Source organism: Gopherus flavomarginatus, chromosome 25 (genome assembly GCF_025201925.1).
Source record: "Gopherus flavomarginatus isolate rGopFla2 chromosome 25, rGopFla2.mat.asm, whole genome shotgun sequence".
NCBI lineage: Eukaryota > Metazoa > Chordata > Testudines > Testudinidae > Gopherus > Gopherus flavomarginatus.
The window spans coordinates 12,599,730-12,612,459 of NC_066641.1; positions in this window are offsets into that span (position 1 = coordinate 12,599,730).

The window sequence follows — 12,730 nt, forward strand, 5'->3', positions numbered from 1 at the left end:
AAGTTGCTGAGTACTTTCATGTCCCATAGACTTCAAGGGCATTGATGAATGCTGAGAACTTCTGAAAATCAGCCTATAAGTGGCTTGACCAGGATCATGCAAGAAATCTACGGAAGAGCCTAGAAATGAATGCAGGTTTCCTTAGCACCTGTGTTTTAACCACAAGACTGTTCTCCCTCTGCCAAGCCTTGGAGTTGGTGTGATGCTGGACGGTGCTAATAGCTGCCACCAGTGGAGTCTTAGATCCAAAAACAACCAGATCTCATTAAAACCAGTGGGTGGTCAAGCACTCGCTTTCAGGATCAACAGAAGGCACAATCAAGTCCCTTTATGTAGCAAAGAGAGTGGCAAACAGTGGAGGTGACTGCCCAAAGACTAAGCCACATTAGGTCAGAGCTAAGCCATGTGAACTGCAGGGTTCCCAAAGTTACAAATGCAGCCACTAGCATATTGGATGCAACTGGCACGTGCTGGAGGCAGAAAGTCAGGGACAAAGAGTTCTGAGCATGCCCTTGAGAGGAAGCAGAAATGCAGAGCTTCTTGGGCACAGAAATTGCTGGAGGGACAGACTTGGGGGCTAGGAAATGGCCTGCTGCTGTTTGTTCCTATTGTGTTCAGGGAAACAGGACTTTCTGTACGTTTTTTATAAAAAAAATTACACCAAGAGTAGACCAGACTCATACTACCAATTTCTCATCCTAATGGAAGCAACCCTGCAAAACCTCACTCAGCTCAAAGAGATTACAGTACCGTTGTAGTGTGTGTAAACCTGTGTTAAAATTGTAGGCTATCACTTCAGATTTCAGGGGGGTTTCTTGGTCCTGCTTTCAGGAACCCTAAGATTAGTCTCAGTCATCAGATAGTCAGTCTACGGAACAGTGAGGTGAGCTGAGCCTCTCTGATTTCAAGATTAGCCTGTTTGTCTCTTTCTGGTTTGGGTTCCTTTGTGTTATTGTTCTGAATTCTAAGCAATGAAGTGGTGTTACGCTGCCACCTTTCAGCAAGGGTCTTTTATGTTTTTAATCTAACTTCTCTCTGAATGTAAGCTGTGGACATAACCATAACCTTCACAGGTGCTATGAGGGCTTGCCTGGCATTGGACCTCAGGACAATTTACACACTAAGCAAGAAGTCTACCATAATGAATAATCCACACTCAGCTAGCACACACTATGCCTTCCTTCAGCCTGGCCCCTGGTTGGTGCAGCATCTCCATTGACCTCCTCTGCCTCTGGTTTCATTGACTTGCTGCCTGTGATCAAATCTCATCACCCGAGGGCAGTGTTCTGGGAGCAAGGTGGACACAGCAAGAGGCCACCTCAACATGGAAATCCATTCCAATCACAGACAGAACAAGCCCAGATTGTCCTGCCTTCAGAAAGAAAGACAAGGCATTTCTTTCTCTGCCAAAGTCGTCTTGCAATAACCATGTTGGGAGAAAACATCCAGTGTATAACTCCCTGGAGCTGAGCCATGGGAATAAAGGATAACAACAAGAACCACAAAATGCCTTGCACATCCACAGACCCAGCTGATGCCCTAAACCCAGGGTTGTGAGTTCAGTCCTTGAGGGGGCTGCTTAGGGATCTGGGGCAAAATCAGTACTTGGTCCTGCTAGTGAAGGCAGGGGGCTGGACTCAATGACCTTTTGGGGTCCCTTCCAGTTCTATAAGATAGGTATATCTCCATATATATATATATATATATAGTATGGGGGTGGGCAGGTAGGTCAATAGATAGACCTATAGAAAATAAAGCATTCCACCTAGAGAGAGGCCTGCCTGCCAGTTCCTTTGTGATCCCACAGGCAGCTCTGCTCCATTGCCAGGTGAAGCATAGCCACATTGCTGCAGCAGATCCTTCACCTTTGACCAAATAACAACCCCATGATGGAGCCAGCTGCTGCTCCATCCATGCACGCTCAGCACCTCCTTGCAGACTGTGCCTGTGTCCATCTGCATTTTCCTTTTAGCCCTTCGGTGTCATTTCTTGTTTGGCAAACACACCCAAGCGTGCAGGGTCAGCCCTTGGGGAAGCTCTTGCACTAATGAGGGCCTCTGCTGTGCCTGTAGGTTTATTCTTTACCTACCACTGGAAAGTCCTTCCTTTGGTTTGCTCTTCAGTCCCTGATATGCTGACAGCCTCTGACACAAACTGCTGAGCTTGGACTTGCTTGGCCACAGGGCCCAGGTGTAGGGAGACCTGTGGGTGGAGGGAGACTGGTAGATCAGTAGTCTCCAGTATGGCTCTCTGGCACCCAACACCCCGTATAGCTCCCAAGAGTCCTGTGGGACTTCAAAAAAAACTCTGCACATCTAGAACTTGGTGCCAGTGTGACCGGTTATACCCCTGGTATCGCCCCAAATAGGCCCTGCATTGTAGAATCATAGAATATCAGAGTTAGAAGGGACCTCAGGAGGTATCTAGTCCCACCCCCTGCTCAAAACAGGACCAATCCCCAACTAAATCATCCCAGCCGGGGCTTTGTCAAGTCGGGCCTTGAAAACTTCTAAAGAAGGAGATTCCACCACTTGCCTAGGTAAAATTAGGTTACTCTAGGCATCCTGGAATCGACTACTGAGTGTGATCATTATTGATCAATATCATTATGAAATCCCACCTATTTGCCTGGAGTTATTTTTTATTATTATTTTATTATGTTTACAAGCTGGTGAAAAAAGGATTCCAGGAACTCCCCATTTCCCCCTAAACCTTTGGGCTGAGATTATGGTTATTGCTAAAGTTCAGATATACAGATTTTTTTTCTCATCCCTTTTGATTTAGGAGAAAACTCTCTTCTCATTAGAAGGAATTCAGGGCCATTTGGGATACTACAAGCACCCAGAATTTGCAGCCACTGTGGGCTGCTTTGCTAGCTGAAGTCCCTTAACTTCGGAGTGAAAGGCACTGGAGTGACTTCCCTTAGGTCACTGCTAATCTTGTCCAGATCCTTTCCCATTCCTGGGAGCAAGGGAGGGGCACTTGATGAGCTGTGTGAGCTTGGCTTGGTTTAAGGATGATCTTAAATTCTTCATTTGCCTTTCAATGCAGGGAGCAAAAAAAATTTAATCATGCATTTCCATTCTCCCCAACTCATCTAAAAAATAAATAAATAAATAGCACTCCTGCAGCCAGGACCTTCTGATGATGCAACATGACTGCCTAGAGAACTAAAGAGAGACAGTGCATGTTTATTTTAAAGCCACTCAGTGGGAGCTGCATTGCACTGAGCAGCTCTGAATATTAGTCCCCCCACTGCCCTCTACTGGATGGATTCAGAACCTCTCCCCTGTGTGTCATAGGCCCTGTACGGCTAACAAAGCTGTTCCTTTCGCTTTAGGGGATTGTGCTTTTGGAGCAAGAAGAGCTGAGTTCTAGCCTTGCTATTGCTGCAAAGCTGTAAGAAGTCACTGGATGCAGCACAATGAGAACCATGCAGTTGCTAGTGGGCACTGACTTGTTACGTCAGCTGTCCCATTGGCACCAAAGAAGGAAGTGAGGCCATCGCACAGAGGAGGGGGCAAACTCTGGGCTCCTGAGCACTGGCAGGAACCAGGTGCATCAGAGAGAAGTCATTGGCACTGCCACCCCCACCTGCAGTGTGACATCTGCTTGTGGCTCCTCTTTTCCTGGGCGGGCTGATCTGCAGTGCAGACAGGACAAGGCACGGTGAGACAGGGAGCCCAGCAGCCTGCTTGGTAACAGACCCACTCCTAAGCATCAGACGAAATGCATGGTCATGGAAGAAGCCTGCGTGCAGCCTGCTCTGGGCTCAGAATTAAAGCAGTAATGATGCTGACAGCCTAGTTCTGGGTGTTTTATTTAGCACCGGAAGCCAAATCTAATGATGGGGCTAATTAGCCTCATTAGCCTCCCAGTGCCTGGTGGGTGTTACCAGTCCCATTAGTGGCATTGTGGTGACTCCAGGCCGTCATTGTTCCTGTGATTCTGGCTGCTCTCCTACGTAGCAACGGGCGGCCTGGTGTGCTCTGTTTATTCCACTGCAGGCTCCTCAGAGGAATCTGACTCAGAGGCAGGTGGATCGTCACCTGCTGCTGCAAACTGGCTCCCAGTCCACCATGGTGCTTTTTCCTACATGCTCTCAGATGTCGTCACACTCTCCCCCAGGGTTACTCTAGTTGTCCTGGAGGCCCCTTCTGCATTCATCACAGCAGAGAGGGAGTGTTACCCAGTTGTTGGGCATCAGGGAATTGGGGGTTAGGACTCCTGGGTTCTATTCCCAGCTCTGGGAAAGAAGTGGGGTGGGGGCAGAATTGGGAGTCAAGACTCCTGGATTCTGGTGCCAACTCGTCTTGTGGCTACAGGGAAGTTATTTTGTCTCTCCCTGCTTCAATTTTCCCATGTGTAAAAGGGGTGGGGTGGGGTGATCATACCCACCTTGCAGAGGGTCTGCAAAGGCTAATGAATGAGAGTTTGTGGGCTCCCTGGGAACGCATGGATACCAATCACGGCAGAAAGGTAACGTGTGGTTATTAACCCAAGTATGGAGCATGAAACAGAGACTGTGAAACTCACAAGGGCATATTATAAATCCTGCTACCACTCGCCCCAGCAAATCTGAGCTAAAAGCTTTTTGGAAATGTGAGTTACCCCTTGTCTGTGCTGGGATTTTAGCCGCCCCTACAGCTGATTTGTAGCCATGCTTTGCACTGCTGTAAGGTGCAACCGATTCAGTTGTGTCTACACAGGGGGCTTGCACAGTGCAGGTTAAAACCCCTGTGTAGACAAAGGCCTAGTTAGTTCAAACACAGAGAGAGGATCCTGGGGGCTGCTTCGTACAGCCACTTTGCTGCGCCAGCTTCACAGCCTGCACAGGAACAGCCCAGACGCCTTGGCTTGGCCGCCCTACTCAGGGCATTATGCCAAGCAGTGACGACACCATTCCCTGCTGAGCCACCTGCTGGCAACACATTGGGACCTGCATTCTGTTTTGAACATCCTTTAGCCGAGCCAGTATCTCTTGCTTACTAGAGATGGATTGTGACGTGCTGGCAGAGTGCTCGGAGCTGTACGAGATGCAGACTCTCCCTTCTCACAATCTGAGCAATGTTTGTCTCTAAAATGGTGGTGGTGTCTGCTCTAAACTCTCCTGCCATGGCTTGTCGTTTCCCACCTTCCCTGCCCTTCACACTGTGGTGGGGTGGGAAGTTGCTTAAGACCCAAACAGAGATCCCTAGAGAAAGAGAAATGAGCTCAGCAGCTCCTGGTATCAGCAGAAATCAGGGTCCCCTCTTGCTCCGCAAGCACTGAATTAAAATACCCCCACCCCCGCTTCCAGCAAGGCACACAGATAAGCTTCCAACCTAAGTTACCCACCACGTTCCTGCCTCCCTTGGAACCAAATTCACCCTGCATGTAACCCCACTGAATGCAAAGCACTTACAATATTTGCCTGGCTCCAGGCCAGCGAGGTAGCTCCTACACTCGCTGACGTGAAGCCTCCCCAGCTGGGGCCTCTTCCTGATTGTTTCCTAACATTTATTCTTGGCTGGGCATTGAGCTGGCCTCATGCACAGGGCAGCAGGGCCAGTTCCCATCAGCACAGCTGAAGAGATACAGACTCCTAGGTCCAGCCTGTTGGGTCCTGACTAAGCTGCTGCTGCTGCTGGTCAGGTAGCACAAGGCGCCCATCAGGGCAGCCGAGGTGGGTTCCACTGAGGGGTGACAGCAGCTCCGTGTGTGCTCACCAGCTGGTGGGCACGTCACTGGCAATACCCGGGCTGGGGGCCTCCCCCCATGCTCCTTTGGCATGGGGGCAGGTTTTGGCAGCATGGTGCCGGAGTGCCCCTTATGGAAGTAGGGGCTGAAAGCGTCCTTATGTAAAAGCGAGGCCCTGAGCGCCAGAGCCTGCTGGCAGGGGCGGGCCGTGTGGTCCTCTGCTCAGCAATGTCAGCGGGAATAATGGCCTTGGCAGCCTCGTGCCAGTCAGGGTCAGGAAAGAGCTGGGGTGAGGAGGTTTTATCTGCACTCCAGCGAAGGGAGCAGCAGAGTTTACACATGGAGAGGAGCATTTTGCAAGAACTCAGGTGCCCAGGGAGATCTGCTGTGCTGAACTTGTAGCTTTGCTGTGTGCGTGATACTGCTCCCACGGATGGCCTTGGACTCCCCTACCCTGGTTAGCATCCTCCCCACTTCTCTTTTGCAGTCTCCAGTCCTCAGAACATTGGCTGAGGGTTTCACAGGGGCCGCAGGGGGCTGGATACCGAGTCGTTTACTTTAGCTGAAGACACCTCACTCCTAGTCCCTTCCAAACTGCCAAGGGCACCCGAAGGTGTGCCGAAGCGCAGGCAGTAAAGGAGTCTACTCCTCCCCCAGACAGTGCTGCCATTCTGCTGGGAACAGCCATCAATCTACATGCCTGGGCTCCCTCACTGAAAGCGACAGAGCGTGACTGCCCTGCGTGTGGGAGCGTTCCTCCTTAGGGCCCACTTCCCAACTCGCAGCCCATCCCCGAGCACAACTCCCTGGGGAGCTGCTACTGCAGGGAGAGGCCTTTTGGTGGCCAGGGGGGCCACGAGGGACTGGCTGAGCAGTCCTGCACTCTGCCCTAACAGTCTGATCCCTGCCTTGTCAGCCTGGGAGCCCCAGTGAAACGTGACGTTCAAAGCAAGCTCCACACTACTCTCTTGTGTGTTAAATCCTAGCAGGCAGCCTGGACATTCATGGCTCAGTACTAACTGCAGCGTCATGATCTTTGATGCTATTTTGCCCTAGTGAATAAAATATCATTTTTATTGGTTTGGTTTGTTTGTAGAGATCCAGACTGAGGGGTGATGACAGAACTGTGGAGTGGGGGAGCTCCCGGGGTGGTGGTAGGGCTGTGGGGCAGGAACCCAAGGCTGGGAGAGAAGCGGGGGCTATGGGGCAGGATTGAAGAGTGTTGGCAGAGCTCTGTGAGAACACGACTGGAATACCTGTTGTAGGGAAAAAGGGACTTTCTCTGCTGCACTCTAACGGGCTCAAGAGCCAGAGCATGCCCCTTTCAGGCTCCACTCCCTTGTCTCTAACTGGCAAAGCTGTGAAACTGATCAGGGTGACATCTGTAACCCTTCCCCCTCCAGCAGCTTGGCGTTCAAGTATCATTTACTCGGCAAGAAACCCAAGCCTTGCCAGGCCACCTGAGCAGGGTCCGTACGGCAATGCTCTGGGCTCTGAATCTGAGAGGTGTCAGGTAGCTGCACCTCCAAAGAGGAAAAGCAAACGGCGGTGAACCTGTCTGCTTCATTGCAGCAAAGGGAAGGAGCCAGGCAGTGGAGAGAAACACAAAGCCGGGGCAGAAAGACGGACTTCGCCATCCTGCTAGGCTCCATAGGCCAGATTTTTAAACTATTTGAAAGATGCAGAGAGGTCACTGTGGTGTTTAGATGCTGCTTGTAATGATTAGAACTGGGAGCACTGGCTATTGGGAGTCTGAGAGGACAGGAAACAGGGAGGACGGGGAGGAGTTGAGGAGGCTGAGTGAGAGTAACAGAGGGTGCAGCAGCAGCTTGGTAAAGAGTTTCCACTGTAAATAAAGTCCTGTTGGAGCTTGTTAATACCTTGCCTGCCTGATACAACAGTCTAGTGGCATCGAGACCACTTAGAGATTAATGAGTCTGCTCTACAGCCTTCGCAGATAGGTATCTAAGTGGGATTTTCTTTGGGGACCTTCAGACCTTTACAGAGCTGACCCTGGGAAGCTTTCCAACAAACCTGGGCTGTGTCTCCAGCCAAACGCAGGCTGATTTAGAATACAGAGCTAGGCTTCCCAGAAGCTGGGAATGGGCGACAGGGGATGGATCACTCAGTGATTCCCTGCTCTGTTCATTCCCTCTGGGGCACTGGCATTGGCCACTGTCGGAAGACAGGACACTGGGCTAGATGGACCTTTGGTCTGACCCAGTCTGGCCTTTCTTGTGCTCTTATGGAGTCAATGCAGTGAAGTCATCGGCATTATCCTGTGGAGTAGAAATCACAGGATACTCTGTGATGTGAGAGTCAGCCTAAGACTTGCAAATGGGAATTATAGCTCGTGCTCAAGGGCTTTGCTGAATCGGGACCTGAGTGGTCTGTTTCCAAAGTTTTGGTCCAGCTTAGCCCCACAGCCTGCTTGCAGGGAAGGGATGGAGACAGCATAGCTATAGATGGTGAGAGAGATGGATTGGTTCCCCCAGCACCACAAGGCAGCATTGAAGCAGTCCACAACCCAAATTGTCAGGGGCCCAGTTCTCCAATGTCCTGCTGCATGTGTTACCAGAGTGAAGGGCGTATAAAATGATACCAAGTCAGATTGGTAGCATGTAGCATCCACTTTGCACTGGTATATGTGAATATGCAAAGTGGAGGGCAGGGCCGAATTGGGCACCTCGGGCCAGATACTCTGAAGCATTCATGCCCAGATTTCACTTCTGGTCAGGTTTTCAGTTCCATATGTAGGTGGGGGAATGGTCCCGCTCCATTCCCTTACACATATCCAAATTGCTGAGCTTTTTTGGAGATCTGGCCACTTATTTTGGCATGTAAATTGCATCTGAGGTGTCTGTAGCCAGTTGGAAAACAGACAAAATCTTCTTCTGTGAAGAGTTTTGTGCAAATTTTTTTTTTTGCACGGAAAAGAGAACTTTTTGATGAAGAAAAGAGACTGAACTCTTGCTGGTGGAGTTTTGTTTGATGCACTGGTTCGTGAGCTGGCTCCACTGGCTGACAGACAGAAAACCAGCCAAGATGCTGCTGCCTGGGTCACATGCCAAGTCCCACTCAAGAGAGACCTCAGGGCCCATTTCCACAGTGAGACATCCAAGTGTTTCATTAGCTTGTGGTTTGTTTTAAGAGGAAAAAAAAACCACCACTCCTTCCTGCCTTAGGGATTTACCAGAGACTTTTCCATCCCTCCCTCCCCCTACTGCTCTCTTTTTCCATCTGCCACAGCAACATCTCCTACAGAGAAAACCCCCAGCTGGTAAAATCAAAATGGGTTGAAATAATAACAGCCTCCCCCTCCCTCCCCAAATCCACCAGCCTAGTGATAAACAGAGAGGAAATAAAACATGATCACAAGCGTTCTTTGGTTTATTGCCTTCATTTCCCTGCTCCTAAACGCTCAATAAATTACACCAATGGAAGCAGTCTGGTATAGACTGAGCTGTGCATTTCAGCATATGTCGCTATTCCCTCTAAAGTCTGAATCATGGGTTCTAAGCCCATGAAGGTTAAACATGTTGAGAAGAGACAACCGTTGTGTGGGTTCCAGACTGTTAATAGGATGAGGATCCCAGCTACTGGGGGAAGGGGTGGAGTCCTGGTATGGAAAAGACTGAGAACCTCCACCCCTCAGATCTCTCCCTGGCTTCCAGCCGCTGCTCCCTTTTGCAAGGAAGCCGTTATGTGACAGTGCTCCTGTCTGGAGACTTTACATGGGTTCTTGGTTGTTTTCCTCCATCTCCCATGAGAGAGGCATTAGAACTGAATGTACATGTGGTGCTCTTTGTACGTAGGGATACAACACATGTAAGGGGACAGACCCACAGCCGGTGTAAACTCACACAGCCCTGCACCAGTCTACACCAGCCGAGGACCCAGCCCATCGTCATTAAATGGCTGCTGAGAGCAGCAGAAACCAAAGTCTCAGACAGGGGCACCAGGGAGGGAGACGTGTGGGCCTGGAAGGAGTGCTCACTGCCATCGGCCTTGATGACAGCACTGCGCTTGTCTATTTAAATTACACTGCAGACCAGGGGTCATCTGTTCCCATAGCCTTATTGCCACACAGACGACACAGCACCTCCTTAGTTTTGTTCTGTTCAGGGGGCAGGCACAGAGGACAAGTCAAATGCTGGGGGGACATTGTAAGACCCGATGCTGTGATTGTATCTGTCAGCTGTGATCCCTGAAACAACTCCCTCTTGCCTTGAATTTGACTGACCGATGTAGGGAGCAGAGGGAGGACATACCTGGATGGTTCCGGATCCCCTGGGTTGGGTAGCATGTTCCAAGATGGGCCATTGCTGTGATGCAAAGGAGCAATAAGCTGGTCTTGACTCATTTGGTCTGTTTTTCTTGTTGCGGTGGGGGGGACAGTTGCTTTGCGCAGTTGCAATCCCACACTGCAACCCCCCAGTGCTGTGAGCAGCCTGTACGGGAGAAGGTGCTTCGAATTAGGGTTGTGCCGCATAGCGTAAGTGATGAGTAATGGCGCGGACAAACTGGGCCCTGGGGGTTTGTCTCACAGAGGAGCCAGTGTTCTGCTAGTCTTCCTCCCTGGGTTTAAAATTCACACACCACTAGAAGAAAGGGGGGGGCGGGTGCTTTCTGAAGACCCCTCTCCTCAATAGTAATATTTGTCCAGGTTTAACTTTCTGGCATTGAAACGCACAGGGGCAATCCTGGAGCTGTTACGCTGGGCTCATTCTGTATGTACTCTGTGCTAACTCTGTGCTTAGTTATTACTCAGGCAAAACCCACATTGATCTCAGTGGGATTTTCCCCTGCCCAAGGATGGAGGGACAGATTGCACCTGACCCCTTTCCTGATGCAGAATGGGGAGGGAATGCTGGGCACTCACTGCTCCTTGCTCAGCGGCCGGACACCTCTGAGTGAAGTCCTGCTCCTGATCACCACCACTCTCCCCCCAGTGGAGCCAGGCAGCCCACCCCGGCACTCACTCCAGCCAGAGGGATGCATGCTGCACCCTCTACCAGGGCCATGCAGCAGCTGGGCTCTGTAACTCTGGAAGGGATTGTGGCTGCATGAAGCACATTTCCCCTGGAGGAGTGCAGCCCCACATCACCCCCAACGTAGGGCTGGGACTCCAGCGTGTAACAGAGCCCTGGGTGCGGAGTTCAGGGTGTTTAGCTCTCTTTACAATGTGGACATATGGGAAGGAGGGGAATGATTTTTTTCTGAATAAAGACCTTGTTATTATACACCTGCTCCCAGCAAGCAGCTCCTGGTCCTCCAAATACAGCTGATAACACAGCCCCTATTCAGCAACGCGGCTCCATGTTTGTTCTCTATTGTATTGCTCCTATTACGCCTTTCCATGGCAGACCGTGTGGGCTATTTGTCTGCGGCAGGTTACCTAACGTACAGCCAGCGCCCTGTGCACCCACTTAATAACACAGGGGGTTTCTTTTACAGTCCGTGGTACTGGCTCCGTTGTAGTTTATGGATAAACATAGTTAAGATACAGCTGATAGACCATCCTTCTCATTACACTGCCTTTACAGTCAATCTTACAGCAGCCAGGCCAATTCCCCAGACAGCAGGATTTCAGTCCCTTTGCTTCAGGGGTGAGTGATTTCTCCAGATCAAAAACAGCTCAATGTAAACCCAACAACGAGGCCAGACTCCATCTCCCACAGATCTCACTGTCTAGCTGATCTCAGGCTGCAGTTTCTCTCTCCCAGCAGGGTCTGGTTCTGAGTCATGTGGCCTCTGGACTCATGCCCTTCACGGGGGGAGCTGGGCTACACCTGAAGCAGGTGAGGATGAAGCCTGACCCTCTTGAAGGGCCAGCTTTCCCCGCCCCCGCCCCAGCTGCCCATGAAGTGTCATGTTCGCATGCAGCAGCAGAAGGGGAGCGGTCTCCCATTTGCGATGCATTTTCTCTGCTCCAGCACAGGAGCCATCATGACACACAGACGCATACTTGTACATGTCTGAGCAGTGAGGTGTGAGCTCTTCTGAGACCAGTAGGAGTTGGAAAGGGAATTCTCCCCCCATATTGGCAATTAACTTTCCGATCTGACTGGTGAACGCAAAGCCATAAGGCCTAATATTTAGATTGTAAGCCGCTTTGGGGCAGGGACCATCTGTTTGTTCTGTGTTTGTACTGCGCCTTGCATGACGGGGTCCTGTTCCAGGACTAGGGCCCCTAGGCAACATGATAATACAAATAATAAATGACCAGCAGACAAGTGATTATAGCATCATCAACAATCCCTTCCAGGAATGCCTAGTCCAGGCCAAGACTTAGGGATGCATTGTGTAGCAACACACAGGGAATGGTTTGGGCAAGGATATCCCTTGACTTGGCCCAGGGAAGGGTGAATCCCACCAGATCATGTGAAGCCCCAGGTTCGGTTGTGACATCGCCTCTTTTCAATAGGAACCTGTTGTGACAATACTGTCCCACAGCTCCACATGGGGTTTGGGAGCATTTCGCACACACACTGATTCAGTAACTCCCTTCTGAGACAGGGCAGTATTTTTATCCCTGTTTTACAGGTGGGGAAACTGAGGCACCAAGCAGGCATGTGACTTGCTCAAGGTCACAAAGGGTATGGCTACACTGCACACTAAGCCTGGGCTCTGAATCAAGCTAGATCTGAAGCCGCCTTCCATCCACACACAAATCAGTCGGACTTGGGTCAGCAAGCACTAGAACTCTGCTGGGGGGGGTCCTCGGAGCCTGAGTTCTGCCCTGACTCAGGTCCAAGCCCTGTCTTTTTGCAGTGTGGACGCTGCTCAAGCCACAGACCCAAGTCAGGAGTTCTGTATAGTGCAGTGTGAACGTGTGAGCACGGCCGTGAGACCCAGGTCCAGGCATTGTTAACACAGGTTTACAACCCTGTGTGGACGCCCAAGCGTGGGCTTGGAAACACCAAGCCCCACAGCCTCGAGCTGAGTTTGCCGTGTAGACACACTCAAAGGGAGATAGTGTCAAAGCTGGGAGTAGAACCCAGGAGTCCTTCTGCCGCTGTAACTGCTAGACAACACTCCCTCTGGCTTC